We start from the raw sequence: 12,900 nt of genomic DNA, 5'->3' as shown, positions 1-12,900 counted from the left end.
TAGACCTTACGTAGTTTTATGCATAGACTCCTCTCAGACTGCTCTGTTCCAAAAGAAATAACCCCAGTCTATCAGATGTTTTCCTACGCCTAAAATTTTCCAACATCATCATAAATCTCTTCAGCACTCTCTCCAATGCAATCACATCTTCCCTGTGATGCAGTGACCAGAACTGCACGTAGAACTCAAGCTGGGGGCTCACTCGCAGTGTGCACAGCTCGAACCTAATCTCCCTGTGATTATATTCTATGTTTTGGCTGATAACTGAGTGTATCCAATGCTCCTCTCCACCCGCACACTCCACCCTCGACAACGCCAGCGCTCCCTACCTCAGATATGAGGCCCAAAACTGCTCACAATATTCCAAATGTGGTCTGACCAGCATCCTGTAAAAACTCAGTCCATGGTGTTTTACCGTGAGTTAAGAGTACGCTAGCGGAAGACTGTCTACATCTTCACACCAATTTACTATAGATCAACACTATACCATAGCAATAGGGCACATGGTCATGGGGAATTTCTGATATCCTGAAGAATTAGGAACAGCTGAGGGTCAGACCCAGATTGTTGTCTGCCCATTTCCCACCATACATGTTGCCTGACCAATTGAGTTCCTCCAGCAGTTCCCCAGTTTGGTACCACACTTCCTTTTCTATGAAATTCTATAATCAGCAGCCGTTTGTTGCAGACACTTATCACCTCCCAGCCTTTGCCACTGTTTCTACCTTTCCCTCAACCCATCAGCCAATCAACCCCTCCTCACCTGGATCCACCTGCCATCTGCCAGCTCATGCCCCACCTCTTCCCCTCATCCCTTTATATTAGCCATCTCTCCTTCGCTTCTTTAGCCCAGGTCAAGTGTTTCAACCTGAGACCAGTTCCCTCCACAGATGCTGCCTGAAATCTTCCAGCAGTTTATTTTTAGTCCTACCATGGGTGTTATGGGAAGATGCATCTGGAGCAGATAGGTTGTGAGGCAGATAGACACAAAAAAGCGGAGCTCAGACGGCATCTCCGGAGAAAAGGAATAGGTTACTCCAGCTTTTTGTGTCTATCTTCGGTATAAACCAGCATCTGAAGTTACTTGGTACACAATTTGTGAGGCAAATGTTCCCTCTCACCACCTATTGCAGACCCAGTCCAATACACTTCACCATGATAAGGTGATGCCATTCCTTGATTTATATATGGGAAAAAACCTCCCAGGTGGACACCCGCCTCCATTTATTTACAAGGAGGACTTTGGATGGTTCACTATATAGCAGTGTGGACAACCTTATCCCATCTCCCAGCAACACAACTTCCTGCCAGTCCTATTTCCGACATCAGAGTGCTGCACTACCAAGTGGGAGACTGAGGAACGAGGCACAAATTGTCAGAAGCGGGTTAGGTGGCTTGTGACTCTCTAAATGGCGTCCACTGCTGACGAAAGATAGACACAGTGGACGCTGGATAGGTGACTCTGGAGTAACTCGGCAGTTCAGGCAACATCTCTGGAGATGTAAAAGGATAGGTGACGTTTCAGGTCCTGATGGGTGACATTATCGTAACAGTTCTACATCTCACTCTCCACCCTCAACCTCCACCACCCACTGAGAGTTAGGGTGGAGAGCGAGATGAAGAACACATTAGGGAAATGTCACCCATCTTCTGAAATATCGCCTGTCTTTTATTCTCCAGAGATGCTGCCTGACCCGTTGAGTTACTCCGCCACTTTGTGTCTATCTTTGTTATACACCAGCGTTTGCAGTTCTTTCTTTCTACCATTGGCGGGCATTTGGATGAAGACTGGCCGAACTCTCCAACATCTGAACCGAAACTTGGTCACTCTCTGATACACAAAGCAAGGTTAGCTTCAAGCAACAGCCCGCTGCGTCGGCAACTCTAGCCCCCTGTCTGTCCCTTAGAACACTAGTGTTAGCAAACGCTGTCTACAGACCACTCCTGCCACCCAGCTTGCCGAACAGCTCAGTGCACTTCTGCGTAGCATTTTCTGGAAAAATTATATTAAAGATTCAATGAGAAGGGTTTGAATTTCATGCCGCCTATTAGTTTTGGTATACTCCCCAGATTTTGGAAACTCAGCACCCTTTTATTAATGCAAACAAGAGCTAACGCTTAAGGACCAGATTACATCCAGATGGGATATATGTGGCAGGGAAATCTGTGGAATACTGGGTCAGAGTTGCTATTGAAATCAGAGGGTCACTGCACAGCAAGGACCAATATATTAACTGTTTCAAACCAATTTCACAGCCAAATCCATTTATGTTGTGCCACGTGGCGATGGGATTGTAGAACAGCTGTAATCAGTTGAACTAGCACTTAATATCACCAAATAATACAGAAATAATAAACACCACTCTGCTACTTTTGGGCCATTACCAGAGAGTGTGGGTGTGTTGGAATAAGGATGGGGTGTTGGGTGGAGGGTGAGGGGTGGAGAGTGAGGAGTGGAGGGTCACATCAAGTCAAGTCACTTTTATTTATACAGCACATTTAAAAAACAACTCTCATTGGCCAAAGTGCTTTACATTGGTATAAGAATAGTGTAACAAACAACAGTGGTTCATAGGGTGAGGGGTGGAGGGTGAGGGGTGGAGGGTGGATATTGAGGGTGGAGAGTGACCTGATCACAAACAGCAAAAATGGAATAAAGATTGAAAGAACATTCATCTTAAAATCCACTGTCTCGCAATGTTTAAAATGCAAAGCAGTTCTGCAGCAAGTTGAGCCTTTGATAACTGTGTACCATTGATCTACCCAGGCATGTCCAAGCCTTGCTTATCTGACAAGGCATGCATAAAGTTTATTATCTTGTCTCAGTTACACCGCTGCTCTCTGGGCTATTCTGTAACAAGCTGCTAATACAGACCACACCTACCCTGTCAACTCCTTCTAAAAGCAGACAATCCATTTTATCAAAGCACTTCAACATTTGTAGATAGGGCCTGTTCCTGCACTGCACTGTTCTATATGCAGGAAGGAACTGCAGATGCTGGTTTAAATCAAAGATAGGCACAAAATGCTGGAGTAACTCAGTGGGTCAGGCAGCATCTCTAGAGAAAAGGAATAGGTGACGTTTCGGGTCGAGACCTTTCTTCAGGCTGGCCCGAAACGTCACCTATTCCTTTTCTCCAGAGATGCTGCCAGACCCGCTGAGTTACTCCTGTACTGTTCAATGTTCCATGTATAGTTAGGCTGTGCCGAGAAGCAGAACATTTTAAGAAAAGAGAACTTAAATTAAGCTTGTATTCCTATGAAATGATTATTAAGAATTAGAGGTAGACAAAAATGCTGGAGAAACTCAGCGGGTGAGGCTGCATCTATGGAGCGAAAGTAATAGGCGACGTTTCGGGTCTGAAGAAGGGTCTCGACCCGAAAGGTCGCCTATTTCCTTCGCTCCATAGATGCTGCCTCACCCGCTGAGTTTCTCCAGCATTTTTGTCTGCCTTCGATTTTCCAGCATCTGCAGTTTCTTCCTAAACATTTAGAATTAGAAAATCATTGAGCGGTCAAAATCCAGGTGAATTTCAGGGCAAGGTGAAAGTTAGTCCAAGTGAATCACTGATTCAAGGAATTATGATTCCTTGAAAACCTGTTGCATTGGACCACAGATTGTGAGGATGTGATTAACTCTGTCAATAGTCTTATTGATTGAACAGACATTTAAACCATAGACATAGTACAAGAAGATGACAGTAACTTGTAATCAAAGAAAAGTTTTTAACTTTTTGTTTTCCTTTATTTCACATTTATTTTGCACGCTGAGACTGATAGATATTGGTCAGTTGAATCAGGGCCCTTCCTAGATGAACAATGATAACAGTGCATAAACTAATATGATGGTGTCTCAGCTGAGGTTTGTTGAATATATCTAATTGTAGAAGGCAATAAACCAATGGTTGTTTCAGTTTCCCTTCTCTGGAACGAATGTCAGAGGTTGAGGGGAGACTTGATAAAAGTATATAAAATGATGTGAGGCACAGATAATAAGGTGGACAGTCAGAACCTTTTGCTCAGGGTGGAAATGTCCAACGCTAGAGGTGAGAAGGGGACAGTTTAATGGGGATGTGCGGGGCAAGTGTTTTACTCTGTGAGAGGTGGGGGACTGGGATGCTTTGTGGAGGTGGAGGCAGATACAATAGTGGCCTTTAAGAGGCTTTTAGAAAGCATATGGAAGTGCAGGGAACAAAGGGATATGGATCACACACAGGCAGATGAGATCAGTTTAACTTGGCATCATGTTCAACACAAACATTGTTCCTCTCCTGTACTGTTCTATGTTCCATGTTCTGGAATGAATTCACTCCAGCAACATCACAACACTGGTTTCCCCATGGAAACAAGACACTTTACTTTGCACACTTATACTGAAGCCACAAACAATCTTCCTTCGTTATAATGAAGTGTGGAGCCACCTCCGCCACCACTCTAATACAACCTATGCTCAGCAGGTCATTCCTTCCATATCCATCCTGTCCTTCAATACTTATGCCAAACTTATCTTCACCTTGTCTAACCTTAGTTTCAGTTTGATCTCAGTAAGGGGATTTTGAAATGAACGAGTCTTGTTCTTGGTGGCCCTGGGTAACAGTGCAGGGGCCTCAACAGTTACAGTGTATAGAATTGACTTGAATGAACTTGCCAAAAGAATTACAGATGTTGCCTAAGATTCCAGCATCTGCACACTTTTGTGTCTCGGTGTTGCCAAAGAATGGTTGCTTCATTTGCTGTTGATGCATTAAAAAAAAATCTAGGGGAGTAAGTTGTGAAGAGAGCAATGGGAAACTACAAAGGAATGTAAATAGTTTGCAAAGACCTGGTAAATGGAGTTTAGTTTAGTTTAGCTTCAAGATGTAGCGCAGAAACAAGACCTTTGGCCCACTGAATCCGCGCCGGCCAATGAGCTCCTTACACTAGCACTATCCTACACACAATTTTACCGAAGCCCATGAGTCTACAGACCTGTACATCTTTGGTCGGAGGAAACCGGAGCACCCAGGAGAAAACCCACGCGTTCACGAGGACATCGTACAAACTCTGTACAGACAGTGCCATTTGTCAGGATCGAACCAGGGTCTCTAGCTCTGTAAGGCAGCAACTCTACCAGAGTATATAGTGCAAAAATGTGAAATTGTCCCTTTTGGCAGGAAAAATAAAAGCAACATAATATGTAAGCAGTGAGAGATTGAAGCGCGATGAGATATAGTTGGATCTGGGCAATGAAGCAGAGATTTTGAATATAGTTAAGAAAATATTTCTTGATATACAAAGAGGTGAGATGTTACCATGGGTATATGGCCATATGAAACTGAGGCTATGATCAGAGCAGTCATGGTCACATTATCTTGCATGCTGGGACTGAAAGATATTCCCTGGTTGAATCAGGATCCTACCTGAATGAACAGTGATAACAATGCATAAACAAATATGGTGGTGTTTCGGCGGCACAGTGGCACAGGGGTAGAGTTGCTGCCTTACAATGCCAAGGACCCGGGTTCGATCCTGACTGTGGGTGCTTGTCTGTATGGAGTTTGTACGTGGCGTGCATAGATTTTCTCCAGATGTTTCAGTTTCCTCAAACACTTCAAAGATGTACGGGTTTATAGGATAACTGGCTTTGGTAAAATTGTAAATTGGCACTAGTGTGTAGGATAATGCTAGTATGCGGGGGTCGCTGGTCGGCTCAGACAGAAGGGCTTGTATTTCTAAACTAAATCTCCGAGTTAAAAACTAAATGATGAAGCAGGCTCGATGGTCTAAGTGATCTACTCCTACCCATATGTTCAAGAAAACAATTTTGTTGTTAAAATAATTTTCCAAGCACAAATTGCTGTTGTTCAGCTGGCTAAATCACAGCAATCTTGTAATGCAGGTACTCTACAACCCACCAGTATGAATATTGATGTCTCTAACTTCCCCCTCTCACCATCCTCCCCCTCCAACGTTATACTATCTTCAAACTTGTCTTGTTGAGTCTCATTGTCTGTAACTCGTTTTCACCAGCTAACAATGGCCTGTTTCTTTTATGATCGTTACTTTTTTGCATATCTTTCATTCATTTGTTCTATATTTCTCTCTATCACCGTCAATATCTCTCGTTTCCTTTTCCCCTGACTCACAGTCTGAAGAATGGTCTCGTCCCAAAACGTCACCTATTCCTTCTCTCCAGAGATGCTGCCTTACCCGCTGAGTTGCTCCAGCATTTTGTGTCTATTATACTCCGTTCTCCCCTCAGGTAGTGGAAAATCTGAAAGGTAACTTATTCTTCCCCGCTCACCTACTCGAAGTGTATATGTAGTAATTGTGAGAGAATATGATCACTCTAGATCTTGCTGTTAATGTGGCCCACCAACCTTTGTCATCAAACCTTAATTAGTCCTGCAGGACTCAAACAGAGCCTTGAGAATGCGACGAGTATCGAAGCAAAAGAAAGAAAATGGGCAAAGAATCTGCATCATTAAAGTGGTGAAAATGGTTACAATTCTGGTTCATAAACACTGCTTCATCACACAGTTGGATCTGAGTTGTTGCAAGCGAAATTTATGTATTTACCAGCATACCAATTAAGACAACTGGCAATTTTCAAATAAAATTAATTTTATTTATCTATATTCCATGTTTGAGACAGCAACACATAAAGTATCATTATACGCAGAGCAAAGTAAGCACAGGTTAAAATCAATATGCATTTAGTTTCACATAGAACATCTTCTACCATTAAGACTAGGCAAATACCCAGATATTACATTAGACCCACACTGAGAGCACGTTGACACAAAGAAAGTCCATTCAAGAAGGAATTTGATTAACACTCAAATGGTTGTGGTTCCAAATCTAATTTCTCCAAACTTTTGTTTTTATTTTCAATTTACCTTGTCCCCAGACCAATGAGTATTTCTGGATGAACTGTTCAATATTTAACTAAGTCAAACCATCCTTGGAGCGCAGGAGGACGAGGGGTGACCAATAAGGTGAACAGGATCATGACAGGAATAGATTGGGTAAATGCACAGAATCCTTTACCCAAAGTAGTGGAATCAAGAACCAGAGCTTATAGATTTAAGTTAAGGGAGGAAAGATTTCATAGGAACCCGAGGGGCAACTTTTATACACAAAGGGTGGTAGGTAGGTGGAACAAAGTGCCAGAGGCGATAGTTGAGGCTGATACTATCCCAACATTTAAAAAACAATTGAACAGGTACATGGTTCGAATAGGTTTAGAAAGATATGGGTCAAATGTAAGCAGGTGGGACAGGTGTAGATGGGGCATGTTGGCTGGCATGGGAAGGTTGGGCCAAAGGGCTTGTTTCCACACTGTATGAAATTATGATTCTAACTTTTATAGAGACATAGAAACTTAGAAAATAGGTGCAGGAGTAGGCCATTCGGCCCTTCGAGCCAACACCACCATTCGATATGATCATGGCTGATCATCCAACTCAGTATCCCGTACCTGCTATCTCCCCATATCCCGTGATTTCATTAACCCTAAAAGCTATATCTAATTCTCTCTTGAATACATTCAGTGAATTGGCCTCCACTGCTGTCTGTGGCAGAGAATTCCACAGACTCACAAGTCTCTGGGTGAAAAGTTTTTTCCTCATCTCAGTCTTAAATGGCCTACCCCTTATTCTTAAACTGTAATGCATGCTCCAATTTTCACTGATAGTAGCATTGCAAACTAAAGCAGTGAGTTTTTTTGCAGTGTTGCAGTCATGCCTGTTGTACCTTGGCATTAAAATGAAGTAGATTTAACCTTGGAGCATTGTGTTACATGTTCTTACACGAAGGGATAGTGCGCGTGTGGCTGGAAAAGAGAATGAGAAGACAGCTGGAGCAATGTAAAATAATGCAGAGCAACATTGGTAGGAATATTTCATCTGACTGTTGAATGCCCTGACCCTTTCCCTGTTGGATTATCTGCCCCACGACCATCCTACCGAGATGGAGGCTTACTGTGTGGAAATGATGGTTTGAGTGACATCATCCCGCTTATTTCCATTCCTCCCCCCTCACTTCACAGACTTATGCAGATTCAGTGTGAACTAAGGGAGAAGGAGAAGCTGGAGTGAAGATTAATTTGTGATAAAAGTGAAACTGTGCATGTGTCCCCTGTAAACTCCAGCTGTGAGAAGTAGTCCATGTCATGGTGTGGTCTCCCTGTCTTAAGTGTATAAGTGATAGGAGCAGAATTAGGCCATTCGGCCCATCAAGTCTACTCCGCCATTCAATCATGCCTGTCCCACTTGGGTGTCATTTGCGCGTCATTTACGCGACATGGTGCGTGGACACCCGTACTAATCAAGAATCAATCAATCTCTGCCTTAAAAATATCCATTGACTTGGGCCCGGCCCCTCCAACCAAAAATAAGGACAGGTTAAAATTAGCCTGGTATCCTGGCTTTGGTGATCTTGGCGTTAAAGCCAGCCTTTAAATTATTTATCCGTAATTAAAGCTGCTTTTCACTCAGGCTGTGACATTCCTCAAGCCTGTGCAGGTAACTTACCGAGAACAACAGACTACAGCTTAGGGTTCTCACAGCTGAAAATGTGTTTCAAAGGCAGAATGAAGAGTCAGAACCTGGAGAGAACATTCCTCTGGCCGACGTTATAGCAAATGACAAGCTGCGGAACAAAGCACATTTCCATCGGGGAGGGGGGGAGCGTGTTCTGAATTCCCAGCACGATTTGAAGCGAGCTGGTTAAAGCTGATAGTTTAAGTCCCGATGTATGTGTTAATAATGAACAGCGTCGCATATACACACACACACACACACACACACACGGGGCCGGGCTTAATGAAGACATCCAGTGCATGCGATTAGTTCAAAGCACAGAAATCCTGCCCATCATCTGTCAGTTCAGCTTTGAAGTGCGTGCATTAGATGTTCTGTGAGACCGGGGCTGCTATCAGCAGTCAGGAGAAGGAAAGCACAAAGCTACTTTTATACACGTTACATATGCAGGAAGCAATGTGAGTTGCTGCACACCACACTCGGCTCAGCTGGTCTCATTGTCGTTCAGCTGAAATCTCAGCCTTCAAACGAAAGAGCAAAGATGCAACGCAGTTTATTTCAACATTATTCCAAGCCCCTCCATGAATGGGAAGTTGTCCTTGGGCTCCACCCACTGTGCACCCCTCGCCACTGATGTGCTCCACACTCCCGAGCAGCACAAATTGGGTGCCGTTCTATGAGATGACCTTGCCTTCTCATTCAGGTATAATTACAATATTTCCCAGTGTGTCTTCTCCCTTGGCAGCTTTGATCTACGAGTGTTTGCTTTACACAACTGTAATCTACAAGTAACCTAACCTTTTAAAACAGGAAAACACAATTGCACTTTGAGGGAGCAAGAAACCTTGACCCGTGGCAGAGCAGTAACCAGACAGAAAAGGCGCTGATGTAAATGCTCACGTTATGGCTGCGGGTTTATTAATCCCTGTAATTAATCATTGCTGATTTTCCCATTTTCGGTGATAAACAAGAATTTGTCTTCGGCACGATCATTGACTCGACTGCTGCAACACCAGGAGATTATACTAATTGTGCAGGATTAGCAAAAAAACAAAAACATGATCCTGTAAAATTAATGGACTAGGCATTTGCAGGGAATATATCATTGTGAATATTAAGGGTTGGTAACCAATACTTCCATCAAAAACATCCTACCTGCTCCTCTCTTTGTTCATTTCTTTATATTAAATCTTCTTTGGGTTATACTGTATAATCAAATGTATAGTTTAGTTTAGTTTATTGTCACGTGTACCGAGGTACAGTGAAAAGCTTCTGTTGCGTGCTATCCAGCCTGTGGAAAGACAATACATGATTAGAATCGAGCCATTCGCAGTGTGCAGATACATGATAATGGAATATGGTTTAGTTCAAGGTAAAGCCAGTATCCCCCAATCAACGATAGCCCGGGGTACCCGATGAGGTAGATAGTAGTTTAGGACTGCTCTCTGGTTGTGGTAGGATGGTTCAGTTGCCTGATAACAGCTGGGAAGAAACTTTCAGAAACTGTATAGAGTTGAACAGCACAGAAACAAAAATGGCCATTCAGCCCACCATTCCATGCCAACCTTTTATGGCCATTTGTTTTAATATGAAACTTGTACGATCCATTTTACTTCAAGTAATTCAATTAGTTGCCTGTAAATGGCAGAATTGCACCTTATTCCATTATGGGGGCGGGTGGTCTCTGCTGTTCCTCTCCGTGCAGGCCACTCAGACACGGTGACACAGCGGTAGAGTTGCTGTCTTACAGTGCCAGAGACCCGGGCTCGATCTGACTACAGGTGCTTGTCTGTACGGAGTTTGTACATTCTCCCTGTGACCTGTATGTTTTCCCTGGGTGCTCTGGTTTCCTCCCACACTCCAAAGATGTACAGGTTTGTAGGTTAATTGACTTCGGTAAAGATTTTAAATTGTCACTAGCGTGTCGGTGCAGACTCGTTTGTGTTTTTGTGCTGTATTTTTCAACTAAACTAAACTACCAGTATTTCCCCTTAAAAACACAAGAGACTGCACAAAACACAAGACCCTGGGAACATCAACAATTAATAGCATGGGGTTAATTTTCACAGGGATAATAAATGTGTCCAATAACTAACAAATGGAATGCAGAAACAATAGACATAATTAAGCAACTAGCCAAACCCAAGATGTTTTATTAACTGAGAACTGGGGGATGAAATGGGGAAGAGGTATAACGTGTACGGCATGGGTGATAAGGAACTTCCCTGTACCCATTATCACTGATATCCATTGGTGTGGAATAATGAAGGCAAATACAGTACATCAATCATGCAATGAATGGATGTGCCCATGGCTGCCACTGACCTACTAACCCAAGACGTGGACACAAGGAACCGCTGGTGCTAGGATCTTGCATGGAACACAAAGTACATGTGTAATCCCAGCACTTGTGTTCAATCCCCATGACATAGACTTTGCTAGAAAGCCAAAAATGTGTCACTTTTAAGAAAGGTCATTGGGAGTCCATATTCACAACACCAACTGATTAGCCTTTATCAGCCTCTCATAGAGTTACATAGCGCAGAAAAAGGCCCTTTGGCCCAACTTGCCCACAGTGACCAATATGCCCCATCTACACTAGTCCCACCTGCCTGCGTTTGGCCCACATCTCTCTAAATCTATCCTATCCATGTACCCGTCTAAATGTTTCTTAAACATTGTGTTAGTACCTGCCTCTACTACCTCCTCCTTCAGCTCATTCCTTCATCTTCTTGCGTATGGCGTGCACAGCCTAAAGTTGGAGGACAACTTGTTCTTTTTGATCTTATTTGATTGTGCACGCCGGGTTGATTGCATTCGTCGAAACAGGGCAGACCATGTGAAGGTTGCAATCTTCCACCCCCAGCTCATTCCATACACCTACCATCCTTTGTGTAAAAAAGGTTGCCCCTCTGGTTCCCATTAAATCTTTCCCCCCTCACCTTAAACCTATGCCCTCTGGTTCTTGATTCCCCTCCTCTGGGTAAAGGTGCATTCCTCTCCTGATTTGGAAAACCTCTATAAGATCACCTCTTATTCTCCTGCGTTCCAAGGATTAAAGTACTAGCCTGCTCAACCTCTCCCCTGTAGCCCAGCCCTTCTCAAACTACAATGCCAAGCCAAACAAACATGAATTGCTTCAATGGTTTGCTTAACCCACGCTATCAATTTCTTTGTGGGTTATTTAGGCTAAACCTTGCTTGCTGTGACTGTCGTACACACACCAGGATAACCAGCGGACATGGGTCTGAGGCTGATTGACCAACTATGGCTGCATAGGATCAGAAAGATCGTTCCCTTCCTGGTCAGGAGAATGGGGAAGGACATTTATATTTAATTATTTTAATTTAGTTTAGTGTCATCATGTATTTGTAAGTTTTTCAATAGGTTTATGATGAACTATTTTACACATGTTTTAATAACGTTGAGATTTAAATTATTTACGCTTATAATAGTTTTTTTAATATTTCTGATTCAGACATTTATATGTAAAAAAAACTTCAAGTTTTTTAACTTCAAGTGCTGCAAGCTCAAGGGACCCCCCCGGAAATTACAGAAGATATCCACTTGGGCTACACACAGGTACCAGGAACCTGACACATCCTCAGCATGGAACATAGAACAGTAAAGCACAGGAACATCCTCTTCGCCCACACTGTCCATGCTGAGCACGATGCCAAGTTAAATTGATCTCTTCAGCCTCCATGTAATCCACATCCCTCCCTCCATATTCCTGCGCCTATCTAAAAGCCACTATTGTATATGTTTCCACGACCACTCCTGGCAGCGTTTTCCAGCCATCCACTACTCACTGTGTACGAAACGTGCCCCGCACATCTCCTTTAAACTTTGCCCCTCTGATCTTAAAGCTGTGACCTCTACCCTTTGACGTTTCTACCTGGGGGAATCATAGTTCTGACTGTCCACCATGTCTATGCCTCTCATCATTCTATACACTTCTGCCAGGTTCCCCCCTGAGCATCTGACACTCCAGGGAAATCAATCTGATTTGTCCAACCTCTCATTCTAGGTCCAAGGTAATGAGTTGATGTGGACTGTCTGAGACCACAAGTGTGAGGGGCACATTGAGCAGCTTGGGATGGGATGGGACGGGACGAGCAGTCATTACTGTTAGAAGGGCTCGAATCTTCACTCAGTTTGGGACAGTGACTGCGGACAGTGCAGAGTACTGGCTACACCTGCTCCATGCGTTGATAGACGGCCCAGGTCCTGCTGCTTCCCACCGCTCGAATATGATAGACGCTGCTCTCTCCTGCACACCTCCTGCACACCAGCGGTAGTGTTGCTGCTGTGCAGTGCCAGAGACCCGGGTTCGATCCAGAACACGTGCTGTCTACACGGAGTTTGTACATTCTCC

This window comes from Leucoraja erinacea, chromosome 30 (assembly GCF_028641065.1).
Source record: "Leucoraja erinacea ecotype New England chromosome 30, Leri_hhj_1, whole genome shotgun sequence".
NCBI lineage: Eukaryota > Metazoa > Chordata > Chondrichthyes > Rajiformes > Rajidae > Leucoraja > Leucoraja erinaceus.
This window is presented reverse-complemented; position numbering follows the sequence as displayed.